This window comes from Peromyscus californicus, unplaced genomic scaffold, assembly GCF_007827085.1.
Source record: "Peromyscus californicus insignis strain IS unplaced genomic scaffold, ASM782708v3 Scaffold_8__1_contigs__length_139910024, whole genome shotgun sequence".
NCBI classification, from domain to species: domain Eukaryota; kingdom Metazoa; phylum Chordata; class Mammalia; order Rodentia; family Cricetidae; genus Peromyscus; species Peromyscus californicus.
Genome location: NW_026294606.1, coordinates 84,868,175 through 84,884,450, shown reverse-complemented (window position 1 = coordinate 84,884,450; position 16,276 = coordinate 84,868,175). Strand labels below are relative to the sequence as shown.

At 50.8% G+C, this 16,276-nt stretch overlaps 1 long non-coding RNA gene across 3 annotated transcripts in view; it reads right to left on the bottom strand.

The window, feature by feature from the left end:
- The window catches only part of LOC128103746 (uncharacterized), a 61,723-nt gene extending 45,745 nt beyond the window's left edge, over window positions 1-15,978 (bottom strand). Inside the window, exons 1-2 of one of the 3 annotated variants that reach the window (XR_008215766.1) lie at window positions 14,782-15,978; window positions 14,280-14,645 (exon numbers count right to left, since the gene is read on the bottom strand). This is a non-coding gene — a long non-coding RNA (uncharacterized LOC128103746). The remainder of the gene's footprint in view (window positions 1-14,279; window positions 14,646-14,781) is intronic. The other 2 variants (XR_008215765.1, XR_008215764.1) reach the window with 2 other exon arrangements.
- Between the last annotated feature and the right edge of the window lie 298 nt (window positions 15,979-16,276).

The window sequence follows — 16,276 nt, the reverse complement described above, 5'->3', positions numbered from 1 at the left end:
CACACTGTCCCACTGTCCATCACACTGCCCCACTGTCCATCACACTGCCCCACTGTCCATCAAACTGCCCAACTGTCTATCACATTGCCCCCACTGTTCATCACACTGCCCCACAGTCCATCACACTGCCCCACTGTCTATGACACTGCCCCACTGTCCATCACACTGCCCCACTGTCCATCACACTGCCCAACTGTCTATCACATTGCCCCCACTGTCCATCACACTGTCCCACTATCCATCACACTGCCCCACTGTCCATCACACTGTCCCACTGTCCATCACACTGCCCCACTGTCCATCACACTGCCCAACTGTCTATCACACTGCCCCACTGTCCATCACACTGCCCCATTGTCCCATCACACTGCCCCACTGTCCATCACACTGCCCGACTGTCCATCACACTGCCCCACTGTCCATCACACTGCCCCACTGTCCATCACAATGCCCCACTGTTCATCACACTGCCCGACTGTCCATCACACTGCCCCACTGTCCATCACACTGCCCCACTGTCCATCACACTGCCCCATTGTCCCATCACACTGCCCCACTGTCCATCACACTGCTCCACTGTCTATCACACGGCCCCACTGTCCATCACACTGCCCCATGGTCCATCACACTGCCCCACTGTCCCATCACACAACCCCATTGCCCATCATACTGCCCCACTGTCCATCACACTGCCCCCATTGTCCATCACACTGCCCCACTGCCCATCACACTGTTCCACTGCCCATCACACTGCCCCACTGTCCATCACACTGCCCCCACTGTCCATCACACTGCCCCCATTGTCCATCACACTGCCCCATTGTCCATCACACTGCCACACTGTCCCATCACACTGCCCCACTGTCCATCACACTGCCCCATTGTCCATCACACTGCCCCATTGTCCATCACACTGCCCCACTGTCCCATCACACTGCCACACTGTCCATCACACTGCCCAACTGTCTATCACACTGCCCCACTGTCCATCACACTGCCCCACTGTCCATCACACTGCCCCACTGTCCATCACACTGCCCCATTGTTCATCACACTGCCCCACTGCCCATCACACTGTTCCACTGCCCATCACACTGCCCCACTGTCCATCACAATGCCCCCATTGTCTCATCACACTGCCCCACTGTTCATCACACTGCCCCACTGTCCATCACACTGCCCCACTGTCCATCACACTGCCCCACTGTTCATCACACTGCCCCACTGTCCATTACACTGCCCCACTGTCCATCACACTGCCCCACTGTCCATCACTGCCCCCATTGTCTCATCACACTGCCCCCACTGTCCATCACACTGCCCCACAGTCCCATTACACCACCCAGTGTCTCATCACAGTGTCTCACACTTTCTTCAAACTGTCCCATAGCTGCAGTGGGTGCTGAGAACCCTGGGGATGTCATGGCAGTTTACAGGGGTCCACTTCCAGCCAGCAGGAGCTAAGCCATCTGAGGTTAGGAGATCCAGTGGCCACCCAGATCTTGGTGGAGCTGTAAGTCTTAGGGCAGAGGCATACCTCTGGGATGACTTGGAGTGACATGTAGTGTCTTCAAGAGCAGAAAAGATCAGGACTGGACCTGGTATTCATCAAATTCTCTAGAAGGTTCCAAACCCACATCCCACACAGTGGGTACTCAGAGGGTGGGTGAACACAGCAAAAAATCTACCTAAAACAGAGTGGAGACAAGGGGCTATTTGTGAGGGAGATGCTTGTAATTTCTAAACTACGGCTAAAGAAAATGTCAGTATTTGGTGCAGTTCCCATCTGGCACCTTCTCAGAGGTAAATGAATTCCAGCAGGTTTTCTCTAAAGCCTCATCAGGAAGCTTCTATAGTTTGGTGTAATTCATCAGGGCTTAGAATTAGCCCAGCTTTCTGTAAATTCTTATTTTTTTCACACAAGGGTGGATGATTGTTGGTTTGGAACATTGAAATGCAAATGATGGGGGAAGCCTGACATATTTGCATGTGTGTCTGCTGAGGTTCGCATGTCACCTGGGGCAGCTGGGAGGAGACAAGGAAGCTATCCCCGCAGAGCTTTGGGGGCCGGCGGAAAGATTCTTCCTTCGGGAGCTCAAGGCCTTGCAACAGAAATCCCAACACAAGTCACAATGCAAAATTGTGCAAAAAAGGCAAAGATCGTGACCTGGCATGGAGACAAGCAAGGCTCACTGGTCCCTGACATCACCTGAGGTTCCTCTTGGCCTTGGGAAGCTATGAGGAGAGGTCTCTGATTGCAGTCCTCTCCTCTACCACTCACTCCTTGCCTGGTTCCACAGACATGTCTGCCCCCCAGGGCTTGTTGAGAGCTACTCTGGACTCCAGCTACCCAAGGAAGGACGAACAATGGGCCTTGGGCCTCAGGCCTTGGAGGATGAGATGGAGGGATTAGTGTTTCATCTTGACCTTGAGCCAAGATGAACTGGAGAGAAGGCCTTGATGTGCCCAACAGAAGGACAGTTGAAACCCTGCCCTCTGCCCACCCAGGCCTCATGCAAAGAAGGCCAGGCTGTTCTTGTTGGAAAAGGATGGCAGGCCTGCTCTTGTCTGACAGCTGGTGGCCGATGGCATGCTCAGTAGCCTTGTCAACCTGCATATCTTGTAGGCCTAATCTGTCCCTTTGGGTGGGCAGAGAAATGGTCTTGAATATTGGGGCCCTGGATGGAGATACCTTGATTTGATCTTACTGGTTCTGTGCGGTCTGATAAGCAAACACCAGGCTTTGTGCTCCAGGGTCACCCCTATGGTCACGGGCACGGAGAACACAGATCTTCTGAGGCCCACACCTTCATGCATGCTGAGTGGAGAACAACCCTCCATTCCCAGAATTAAGAAGTCCTGAGCACTGCTCAGTTAGGAAAGGTACTGGGCCTTGCCTTTGAGGACTTCTCAGAAGTAGCTTTCAGTTTACCTAGGACTGAGGAGTTGGCCCAAAGGACAGCCTAGGCTGGCAGCCCCTTCCTTGGCCTTCCTGCTCCATGTCTCTGCTGGATGCCCTGTCAGTCCTAGAAAACCACCAGACTTCTTTGGCATCCTCAGTGCCCACTGGGGAACAGATCATGGTTTGGACTTCCGTTTTCCTTTCTGTTGCTCTCTGTAAGGAAAGTCCCGAGGGTGCTGTTTGTCCTGGTGGGTTTGGTGTGCAGTGATGTGCAAACTCTCCGTCGCACTGTGTGCCTTCTCTCCCATCGTTACTAACACCCTCCCTCCGTGGGCAGCCCCTCCCCCGACTCCTGCTCGCTCTTTCTGCTCCCCCACAGTTGGCACAGCTATGACAGCAGCTACCTGGCACGTGCTTCTCCCGGCACTCCTGTCCCCTCCGTGTCCCACAACCCCCAGTTTCTGCTCCATGGCAGACAGTCCCCTTCTCCCCTTTTCAGGCTGTTTCCCATCGGCCTTCCAGAGCTCGCCTCGGCACATCAGCACACACATTATGGGCTCTCAGTTGGGACAAAGCCCTGGCCCAGCTAGCCATGGCAGAAGGAGGGATTGAGAGAGACATGGCTGCTTTGGCCAACTGTTCAGCAGATGCTGCGGGAGGCCCCTGCTCCCCAGCAGGCAGGGGTGGGAGGGGCATGATTGACATCTCCACCCACAGGCAAGGGACTGAACCAACTCTATAAAAGGGAGGCGCCTGCACCAAAGACCAGAGGAAGAAGGCCTGGTCCCGAGGGCACTGCCTCTCATGTTTTATCAGAACACATGGCTTGTTCAGGTTCTCTGAATTGACAGGGACCAATGCCAACCTCACAGAGTCCCTGGGTACACACACTATGCCATTTGTACTTTCTATACTGGCAATGATATTTACCAAGATGTTCGTGTCTCTGGGAACAGTCAGATCTTTCTAGAGCTAATCAAAAGTGCTACATTCTATTATAAACTCCTGAACAGGTGAGCATGTTGCCTGGAGTTCTTTTGGGGGTACAGGGATCCCAAGAAGGGAGTTCTTGGGTTACAAATACCTCTGCTCTACAAAGGCTTCTCTCTCTCTCTCTCTCTCTCTCTCTCTCTCTCTCTCTCTCTCTCTCTCTCTTTCTCATATGACTGAAACATCCCTAGCACTGTCTAGCAGGGGCTTCCAATGTAGCCAGGGGAGGCACTATCCAGAGGCTCCTATAGCTAAAAAAAAAAAAAAAAAAAAAAAAAAAAACCAGCAAGCAGGGGGTGAGGAGCAGAGGTGGGTGGGAATGGGGAGAATTGGGGAGAGACAGGGGAGAGGGGAGGGAGAAGAGAGGAATGAGTGAGTGAGAAAGAATATGCTGGCACTCAGTTCACTTTCTCTTTTTTTATTTAGTCTAGGATCCCAGCTAGTGGAATGGTGCGCCCCATATTCAGGGTGTGTCTTCCCTCCTGTTTAACCTCCCTGAAAACTTCGCAGACACACCCAGAGGTGGGTTTCCATGGAGATTCTAAATCCAATTAAGTTGACACTTAAGGTTAAGGATAACACATGGTTATGATACGTCACAGCCTGTGATGACTGCCTAAGTTGTGGATTTGAGAAGTTGATCCTGAGGGAAGCCTGGGTTCACAGTAGCCTGTGTGTATTCATTGTGCTTGGGCCAAGCCGGAAGGGTTCTCACTGCACAGATGAGGAGCTGGTGGTGGCCTCGTGTCAAGTACAGAGAATACTCAACATACACTCCCGGTCCTATGGTACCAGCACCCTGTCTGTTTTTTGGTGGGGGAGGAGTAAGAGAAATCAGCAAAACAGGCCCCATGAGCACAACTCTGTAGACAGTTAGCAGAAATTCACCAGAGGGCCTGTCTGCCCCGAGGAAGAGGTCCTGCTGCCCTCCAGCCTTCTGGGCTCCAGTGTGCTGGCCCCTCCCAGTGAGGTGCCTGGGAGAAGAAAATGAGAAGCCAGTGGGCACTGGAAGGAGGGTGGGGTGTACCATCAGAAGGTGGGGTGTACCATCAGAAGGTGGGGTATACCATCAGATCTCAGCCCTGCACATTATTCCAGCCTTGGGAGACAAGACTTTATCTTGCTGGTACTTGAGGGGTGGTGCTATGCATATTTCAGAGAAAGAATCCAGAAGCAGATAAATATAGACAGTTGAAAATAGGATTCGAGTTTGTAAAAGTTGTTCTTGGACACTGCACGCGCGTACACGTGTGTGTGTGTGTGTGTGTGTGTGTGTGTGTGTGTGTGTGTGTGTGTCTGCATATGGAGGCCAGAGGCTGACATTTCATGTCTTTTTCAGTCACTCTTCACATTATTATTATTATTACTATTACTATTATTTGAGACAGGGTTTCTCACTGAACCTAAACCTTGCCTCCATCTCCACCCCCCAGCACTGGTATCGCAGACACATACCGCTGTGCCTGACTGCTTATGTGGACTCAGATCCTCACGCTTGTGTGGCAGGCACTTTGCACCCTAAGCCATGTCCCCAGCTCCAGGTGTAGTCTTGAAGAAGAGAGTCATATTTGACACAGATCTTCCTCCATACCGTCAGCACTTTCTAGTCTGCCTTCCCAACTGAAGCCCCGTCTCAGGAAAACCCATGGAATAGATGGACAGAGTCTTGTTTATGGACATGTGTGTTTATGTACATGTGAAATGCTTGGCACTATAAAGTGGGTGCCCAACACGTCTCACGGGTACCATTACCCCATTACCCCTTCTAACTCCTGACTGCCTTTTTTGCAACAAGCCATCTGCGGGGTGGGTCTCCTGTCTCACAGCTGAATGCGTCTGTGGTTTGAGTGAAGGTCACTTGAGTTTGTGAGAGAACAGGCATATGCCATCATTTTTCTGAGAAGGTCTGAAGATGGGGGTGTTGTGGAACACTGTCCCCTGATCCTAACAACCATTGCCATCAGAGCAGCTGTGACTACTTACAAGAGGCCCTCAAGGTTGAACCTGCTGACTTTTTCTCATTGAAGGAGGGGTTGGGGAAGGTCATTAGACCCTAGCGAGATTTCAGCCAGTCCCTCCTGTGCTCCTTCCTAGCTGTGTGTAATCCTGACCTGGCGGCTCAAGGTCTCAGGAGGTGCTGGAGATTAGAGAGCGTGGAAGGCTAACTGAAGGGGGCCGGGGGGGTGGGGGGGGGCGGGGGAGGGATTCCATCTATGAGGAGGTTGTCACCCACACAGGAGTGAGACTGTTAGGGGGTCACCCATGCTCCTGTAAGGAACCTCAATAAACTCATGGCTGAGTTTGAACCAGCTTGGTTCACCAAGTTGGACCTGGGGGGGGGGGATCACTCCTCTGCTCTGTTGTTTGCGTACTACCTTGGGGGAGACGTGTTTGTTTCTACCTCCCCAGGAAAGTTAAAGGAGCACGGGGTTTCAAGAGTGTGTTTGATCCCTGGAGACTGGATGTTGCACAGGGAAAGGACTCTGGGGACTCTTGGAGGATGCTTAGACCACTGCCCTTTCTGCACTTGGTTCGGGAAGACTGGCCATTCCTTGTCAAGCGTCTTGTGGGTCATTTACATTGTGAATGACCTCCTTGCTTCAGATGGGACTGTGAAGGATAGTCCTCTCTGGGGCTTCCTGCCAGGGATGGGGACTGTCAGCTGAGCCTGGGTTCTGGCACCAGCTCTTCACTCCATTCCTTCTGGATAAAGCTGAAGAATAAAAGCCTGGCTCTTTATGGACAGTATCCAATTGTCCAGACGCACTCAACCATATGACTATGGAAACATTTGAGGTTGTGTTCAAAACAAGGAGAGCTGTCATGTTGTGGATCTGGGCACATGGCTTAGAGGTAATGACCCAGTGACATGTCAGGCCTCAGTCACAGGACACAAGCTCTCCAGGATGTTTGGTACTTGAGGGCAGACAGACATAGATATGTATGTCACTCTATACTATTTTTGACTGAGGGATATAATTTCTACTGTTGTTATTTCTGTAAGCTTAACATCTCTCAAAAGCTGGAGTGTACAGCCCCAGATGGCTCAGGGGCTGCCCCTCACTGTGGCCAACATGTGGCAATCAGTGAGGATGGTGTGTGAGTGTTCTGGGAGGACCAGGGGCCTGCTAGAGCATGGAAGAGACACACTGCACACAGGAATACCTGTTTACTTTCATTTGAAAAATAAAGCATTTATTTATTTGTGTGTGTGGTGCGTGCGTGCACATAGGTGCGTGTGTGTAGGCATACGCCACAGCACGTGTGTGGAGGTCAGAGGGCAATTTGTAAGAGTCAGTTCTCTCTTTCTGCCGTCTCGGTCTCAGGATCGAACTCAGGTCATCAGACTTGGTGGCAGGCAGGTGTCTTTTCTTGCCAACTTGCTGGCTCCTATTCACTTTCTTTTAACAAAATTATCCCTGCTTGAATAGTTCTAATTAATCCTTGTTTTTTCCACACAGAGTTTAGTAAAAGGAAACATTCATGTAAAAATCCCGATTTTCCTCGGCCTGGGCTCAGCCATCCCAGTACTAATTGCTGGCCAGGAAGGGCCCAAAATAGCAAGACTGCCAGTCCCTGCCTGGGCCCGGAGCCAGATTCCCAGTGAGAAAGCAGGAGGGAAGGGAGAGAAGACCCAGGAACAGCCGAGCTCTTTCTAAGGGCCTCCATGTCTGCAGAGTCAGGCACTACCACCTGTCCCCAGTGCTTCTCTTTAATTACTGTGAGGCTGCTCTGTGGTTGTCACCAAGGATGCTGCCACTGCTGTTTGTATAGTAGGGCCGGATGCAGGTTCAAGGAAGGGAGCCATTCCCGGGCAGCTGTAGCTCTGGCTCTCCTCTGGCAAACCCCTGCAGCATCCTTACCCCAGGATGCAGTACCAAGGACTTCTGGCTTGAAATAAACCTCAGGTCCGGGCATCTAGGCACAGGAGGAGCCTGCATTTTGGTACCTTGGAGAAGATGCTGCCTGGGGAGGCAGCACTGGATGGATGATGCATCAGCTGGAGCCCGTCCCCCCGGTGAGGATGCTGATGCTAGTTAATAACTAGCAGGATCCCAGAGGATGACACCATCTGCAGCTGAGCTAATGAATTAAAGCCTAAGCAGTAATGGCAAGGGCTAGAGAGAACATTCTGGAAACAGGGCTGAAGGGGATGCAAACATGAAGGGAATAGGCCTTCCGTTTTTGTTGTTGTTTAACTACCCTGCTCTCCAAGGCATTCTGTTCCAGTCAACTCTGCATGGCTGTGGCAGGTTCTGCTTCGAGGACACAGCAGCACAGTCCGCTGCCGATGAGTCTGGGACTGTGGAATTTCACTTCCACTTTAGCCTGAAATGGCAAAGCTGTATGAGTTTGGAAGAGGCTTCATAAAATTTCTGGACTTTGGGTGTGTGGGAGGGGCTCTTTTTTGTTTTGTTTTTATTTTTAATTGTTTATAAAATTAAGGCAGTGATATCTGTCCATCAAGATTTTTGGATTAACTTAAGATGATATGTGTGAAATCATCCTTCCCTTTTGTTTAAAATAGCAAGGTTTGTATTCTTAGGCAAAATAGGGGAGTGGTGTCTTAGTTGGAGGAGGGAGGACCGTGTCCCTGGGAGTAAGAAGAAATGTCGCAGGCTTGTTCCAGGGCTCCTGGATGCAGCTTGCAGCTTGCAGCTTGCAGCTTGCAGCTTGCAGTGTCGTGTCCCGCCCGACCTCTCTCCCCGCCCCCTCCCCCATTACTTGCCTTCCTGTTTGAGACTTCCCTCTCTTTCTCTGGAGAGGAACTTCCTCCACAGGTCAGCTCTCAACACTCCAGTCAAAGGCCAGCCCCAACTCTCCCATTCACTCTAATGCCCTTGTGGGAGGGGGAGTGGGGGGGCAATGGCCGTGGAGTTCCTGGTCCAAGCTGCTTCAGCTCTACCTCCTCCCGATCAGGATCTTTGTAGTCTCGTCTATCAAGAAGCCAATTGTCTTCCCACTGGAGCACAAACCGCTATTCTTCTCTGGTTGTTTTTCAGAGGAGTGTCTCTGCTCAAATTCTAATTGACCTTCAGAGTAGAGATTTGTTCCTGGTTCTTTCGTGGGGGTTGATCCATTAAACTAAGGACAGAGTGCAGCTCAAAAGGGTGGCAGTTCTCAAAGGCACAAGTCCAAAAGTACAGGGACCAGACATCTCCCTCAGGACCATGCCAAAGGGGCTGGTCTAATCATCACCCAGGCTTCATGTCCTATGTTCCCTCTGTCAGTGACAAAGCCCTGAAGAGAACAGCCTCTGCAACCATCACCCAGCTTCTGGGACATCATGTCTCACTTCTCCCAGGTGTTCTTCTTGCATAGGATGTATTTGGGTGTGACCTGATCAAGAATGAGCCAATCAGACATTTCCCCCAAGAACATGGGCAAGAGAAGAAGAATGTCGTCCTGTAGACAGTACCCTAATTTCTAATATCCACCCTGCAGAGGCCTTTGGAAGGGCATGGTAGCACCACCACGCACAGTGCCCAGCTCCCCAATATGCCCACTGAATTCCTTCCCTTTAGCCTTGACAGACAACAGGAAGTGGGCCTGGTGCCCAGAAGGGGTGAGACCTGTCCAACAAAACATGGCCTGCAGTAGGAACTGATAATTTTGGGCACCTGTCCTCACCCCACCTCCCCACCTGGACCAAAGGCTGTCCACAGAAGACCATCTGGACACTGTGAATTTATGTGACCACTGACACAGGAGAGGAATGGACATGTGAGAGGAAGAAAGGCTCGGAGAGGAGCGGCCAGCAACCTTGGAGAAGGTGGCAGCCAGACCCAACTGACATAAGGGACAGTGGGGCCCCAGAGAGGGCGCTCTCTGAGAATGCGGAACGACCGCCACACCGGGCTGCTGACACAGGATGGCTCTGTCACACCTCAGGGTCTGTAGAATGGCTGGTGGCTCTGAAGCTGTCAGGTCCAACCCTGTGCCTGTATACATCTCTCCCCGATAGTCACTTTTGTGCACTCTAACCCAGAGTGCTTCTGCCGCTGGATTTCATGACTGCTCTGGACCTTGAGCTGAGGCTTCCGAACTGTCTACGTTTCTGGAACTCAGATAGCCTGGTAATGGTGACTTTTCTATATTTCCTTATAATAGACACCCAAAGGAATATATGGTGACATAAAAAAGAATCTCTGAGGACTGAGGACATACCCAGTTTGTAAAGTGCTTACTCCATAAGCATGAAGACCCGTGTTTGATCCCAAGAGCCATGGAAATGCGTGGCATGGCAGCAGCGTGTGCTTGTAATCCCAGCACTGGGGAGGCAGAGAAGGGTAGATTCCTGGAGCTCGCTCATTGGCCGGCCAGCCTAGCCTAACCAATGAACTTTGAGTTAATGAGAGACTCTGCCTCCAAACGAAGTGGACACTATACTGAAGAGGACACCCAAGGTTGTCCTCTGGCTACCACATGCATGCAAACACACCACCACAGTATCCCATACACATATGAACATGGAACACGCACACACACACACACTCATGCATGCATGTACACATGAGGCAAAAACAAAATCTGAGTACATCACAGTAGCAGGGCTGTATACAATAAAACACAAATGGCAAAGTGAGATTTAAGCATGTTTTGTCTTCAAGATTCAAATGGGAATCAAGGCATGTGGAAGATACAACACTGAGGAACAGCACTTCCAAGTTCAGCCACACGGGGTGAAGAATGTCATAGAGAAAACAGGCCGAGGGAGAGCTGGACAGGCTGGAGGCATGAGCTATGCCAGCATTGCTTCCGAATGAGGAGGTCCGGTCTGCTGAGGACTCCAAGATCCCCTGCGGGCTGGAACCACGGGGGCTCAAGTGCTGCCCCAATTTAAACAAAGCCAACAGACTCACAACACAGCTGGTAAGCATTCTTTCAAAATGACCCAGGTACATGATATAACCCCAAGACCTAGAGTTCAAGGGCAACCTGAGATACATGGCAAGACCCAGTCTCACAAAAATCAAAAGTGAGCTGGAGTTAAAAGAAAGCACTTTGTGCTGACTGCACATCAAGCCTCAGGAACCCTCCTGTCTCTGTCTCCCCGGGGCTGGGATTGCAAGTGTGGAAGACTGCGCTACCACATCATGTATATGCATATATGTGTTAACACGGGTGCTGGTGATTGGAGCTCGGGTCCTCCTGCTTACTAAAGAAGCACATTATCAATTGAAACACCTCTCCAGTTTCTACAGGGTGCCGCTGAATTCAGACTCAACTGCAAATGTTCCGAAAGCTTGGGTTCACGTTTAGAATCCACATCCACACTTGTCAGCTCCACTTCTCTGGCTCACTTGGTCCTTTCTGCACCGGGAGCAGCCTCCTGTATGCTGTGTAAACACTTGGCTCATGTGGCCAGACCCCCAGACCTGGAGGTGAGCACACAGGAAGAGCCTGCTGAGGGTGACATTTCTAGGCATTGGGTCTAGATAGGCCCCAGATCAGCAGTTTTCAACCTGTGGGTCATGACCCCTTTGGAGGTCAAACAACCCTTTCGCAGGGATCACCTAAGACCATTGGAAAACACAGATATTTATATTATGATTCATAGCAGTAGCAAAATTACAGTTATGAAGTAGCAATGAAAATAATTTTGTGGTTGGGGGGTCACTACCACATGTGTTAAAGGGTCAAAGTATTGGGAAGACTGAGAACCACTGCCCGAAATGAAGACCCAAGGTTATCTCTGCAGGGACTGCCAGCGTCCTGGTGGTGGGCTGGTGGTAATGGGCATGGTCCTGGGGTCCGGACATCAGTTCCCCAGTAGAAGGCTCTACGGGAGAAGGGCCGGTGGCCTGAGAACATTTGCTTATAACATAGCAAAGAAAAAAGGGTGATGGAACTGCACATGTGCCTGTGTGCACAGACACACACAGAGAGACACACAGACACACAGACATACACACACACACACACACACACACACACACACACACAGACACACATACAGGTACACACAGACACACACACAGATACACACACACAAACATAGACACACACACACACACACACAGAGCCACATAGACACACATACAGGTAAACACACAGACACACAGACACACACACACACACACACACACAGACACACACAGAGAGACACATAGACACACATACAGGTACACACACAGACACACACACAGATACACACACACAAACACAGACACACACACACACACACACACACACAGACACACACACAGATACACACACACAAACACAGACACACACACACACACACAGACACACAGACACACACAGGGAGACACATAGACACACATACAGGCACACACACAGACACACACACAGATACACACACACAAACACAGACACACACACGACACACACAGAGATACACAGACACACACAGAGACACACAGACACACTCCACAAAGTAAACAAGTACCTTAAGAGTTTCCAAAGAAAGAGGTGTTACACACAGAGAGGGTAGGCATTCTCCAAGGCCACACTGTAGGCACTGAGGCAAGAGACTGGGACAAAGAAGACCATGAGCTACCTTACGACAGACTATCTAGAAACGCTTCCTTGCCTTCAGACTCCTCACCCTGGCTCTTTGCATCCCGGCAGCACAAAGACACCTGCAGCTGACAGTGAGGACGCCCCGGAACACACAGGGCTCCAGCTGCTCCCACAGTTTCCTACGATTTCGAAGCTGCTCTCTCCCATCCAAACTTTGAGCCAAGTGCTATTTTTTTGCTGCCAGTAACACGGAACAGGAATGATGAATTGTTTGGTGCCAGGAACACAAAATAAAGAAGGACAATGGCGGTGAAAATAGCCTTGCTGTGATTTATGGTCCATAGCGCCCTGTCTCCTTCCCACGCTCTTCCAACCTTTACGCTCTCCCCGAACACTCCTTCCACTCCGTTCTCTTTACTTTCCAAACTTTGTTTCAGAATAACTATCTTTTCCCACCACGGCATAACCCCACCCCCACCCCGCACGCTCATATGTGTGCCTGTGCGTGCATGTGTGCAGGCCAGAGGCTGATTTCAGGAGGGCTTCTTCAGTTCCTCTCCATCATAGTTTGAAGCAAGGTCTCTCACTGAGCTTGGAGCTCACGGATTGGCTATTCTCGCTGGACAACAAACCCCTAGGACCCGCCTGTCTCCACCCTTCTCCCAGCGCAGAGTTACAGGGCGCTGCCACCATGCCCAGATTTTTATGTGGGTGCTGGGGATCCACACTCAGGTCCTCACGCCTTACTCACAGAGCCGTCTCCCCAGCCCCACGGTACGCTCTCAGCAAGCCCACAATGACCCGTACAGCCAAATTTCTGCACCGTTCTTACTACTGCACTCATTCCTGTTCTTATTTTCAAAACTAACTGAACAGGGGAGATTTTCAATCATTCATTGTTCTTAAAGAATATTTGCTGGAAATTATTTCTCCCAGCAGACCCGCTCAGTATTCACTGTCTGGAGGGTCTGATAACCTGGTGGTAGACACGAGGAAAAAAAACACGGCTTGCTAGCTCATGGGAGAGACACGGGCAGTGTGGTGACAAGAGGGGTGTGCTTTCTGTGGGGAGGAAAGGCAGACGAGAGGATGGAGCAGACCAGCGGCTGCTTCTGCTGACACCTGAATGAAGTGTGTCCACGGGCTGAGAGCAGAGGAAAGAGCCTCACCGTGGGCAGAGGCACAGCCCTGAGATGTGATGTGATGGAGGAGCATCCGAGTGTGCCATGCAGGCTCATGTGCATGCAAGGGTTAAAGGTTAAGCCAAGGACAGGTGAGAGGGGGGGAGCGTGCATGAAAACTCCAACCCATACTGGATAGGCACCTGACAAAGTCAGGTTTCTACTGAAGGCCAACTTAGTGAACCGGGGCTTTACTAGGGCCACTTACAGGAACTACATCATGGGAAAGCCCACTCCAGCCCGAGTGAGCACTTCCTGTGGCTTCTGTATGATCACTGAATGTGAAAGAATAGCACTGACTGAGGACAAAGGTGAGGAAAGGAGGTTAGAGGTCCAGGATGAAGCAAAGACCCCAGAGACCAAGACGGCAAGTGGTTGGGACAACATCAGGACCCAGAGGGACCTACTTGTGTGCCAGGTCATGAACTTAACTAGATGCCTTTGTCCAGTTGCTCAGGTATACACAGGCTGTATCTAGCTTCAGCTGGTTTTCACAGGGATTCTGCACCAGGAAGACAGGATGACTGAGGGCCTGTGCTGGTTGCGGGGTGCAGGCATGGTGAAAGTGGTGGGCTGTAAGCCAGGGAGAGGACAGTGTGAAGATGAAGGCTGTGATGTTTAGTTTTGACTATCAGCTTGGTCAGCTCCAGAATCAACTAAGAGGTGCTCCCCTGGGCAGGCCTGTAAGGGTGTCTCCAGGAAGGGCTAATTCTACTCACCCTCTAGGTGCTGCTCCCTTTACAGATGTGGTGATGAGACACATATGGGTGGAAGAGGCAGCAAGGGCAGGGAGGAGCCATGTAAACCTCTGTTCAGGGACGACCAGAGTCCCTCCAGTCCTCCACAGGCTGAATCACAGACAGGAAGGCAAAAGCCAAGGGGGCCATGCTTGGCTAGGTCTGGGAGCAGCCAGAAGGCTCCAGGGTTCCTGCCAGGGGTGCTTCAGTCACCATGCACCTCAACAGGAAAGAGGCAAGACATGCTGCTACAGGTCCAGGAACTGGGGTGCCCCACCTGACACCCACAGATACTGCTCTCCACGCTGCTCAGGTCTCCCCGGCACTGCCGCTTGTCTGCCCAACGAACTGCAATGAATTATAAACAAAAGATGAATGCTGTCAGCTTAGTGTATTATGTACTCCACTTCCATGCATTGCCAGCAGGTAGTAAATCAGCCCCAAACCATATTTAATGGCACCTAGTAAAAGCCAATTTACTCACCTGCCAGCCGTGAAGAAGCCGATCGCTTTGTCAGAGGTGGGAGCCCCATTCAGTGCAGACTGCGGGGGCTGCTCCAGACGGAAGAATACATTTTCCTGATTTAGATCAGGATGATATATCAAAAATGAGCCGGAAGGAAAAAAAAAAAAAAAAAAAAAAGAACCCACCCAGGAGGAAGACGCCTGTGGTTAATAACAGCAGGCGTTATTATTTGTCCTCTACTCCAGATCCATCCACCTTGGGAGCTGGCATCCTTCCGGAATATTTAACCAGAGCCCTCACAGGGCAGGGAGAGGAGGTGGATGAAGGCAGACTTTAGGAAAATTACAGCTTTCCTTCCTGGATGTTTCAAAGAGTCCTCCGGGATCTGCCTCAGGGAAGCTTTGAGCTTTTTGGGTGACATGTTTCTATGTGGTGACTGTACTGCCTGGTTTCCGGAGGAACTTTCTACCGTGTGACTTCCGTATTGACCTGAAGGAAATGGTGGGATTTTTTTCCATCCCACCCACTGATTTTGGCCCTCTACTGTGTTTCTAGCATTTTTTTTTTCAACTTCACCCTCTACCGCCAATAAACCACTCTTCCTAAGAAAAATCTCCCATTTCCAGCTGCCTCCCAGATGCAAGAGCACTTTGAAACCGAAAGTCCGAACCTGATTGCAGCTGATTGCAGGGAGGATGCAAGGCCTGCTGCTCGCTGGTAATGGAGCGCCTGCTCTGTAGCTTGCTCTAATTTCCCTTCGGGTGCTGTGACAAACGCCATGGGTCAAAGCCACTTAGGAAGGAAAGGGTTTATCTGCCTTCTGTTTGCAGGTCCATCATTGATGGAAGTCAGGGCAGGAATTCAGCAGGAACTTGGAGTTAAGAACACCACTTAGCTGGTTTACTCAGAGGCTCCTGCTTTCTTACGCAGGCCTGGACCATCTCTCTAGGGAATGGTGCCGCCCGCAGTGGGCTGGACCCACCTACATCAATTAACCATCAAGAAAACCTTCTAACAGGCATGCCCACATGGCAGTCTGAGTTGAGCCCGCATTGGAGACACCCCTTCATAGGTGGCTCTAAGCTACATCAAGTTGATAGTTAAAGCTAACTAAAAAAAGCCTTTCCCATCTTGTCCTTTGATCTGTGAGCGTCAATTGTTCCAAGGGAAGATGGAATGCTTTCTGCTTCTGATCTGAGTCGCACAGCTGTAATAACTTAAAGGGTCCTGTCCCTCAGACCAGGAAGAAGTCTCAGACTGTAAGTGCTCCGCCCCTCCCCCCACCTGGGTTCCATCAGGACCTGCATCAAAGTTGGGTGTGGTACTGCACACTTATAGTGTTAGCTCTGGGGAGGTGAAGATACAAGGATCTCTGAGACTAGCTGTCTTAAAAGAGCAAAAAAGCAAAATAAATATAAAAAAAGATTGATGTCCTCTTGCTTCTCCATGCATGTGCACATACATGCATGAGCATGAGCAACTACACATATCTACGCAACACACACACACACAC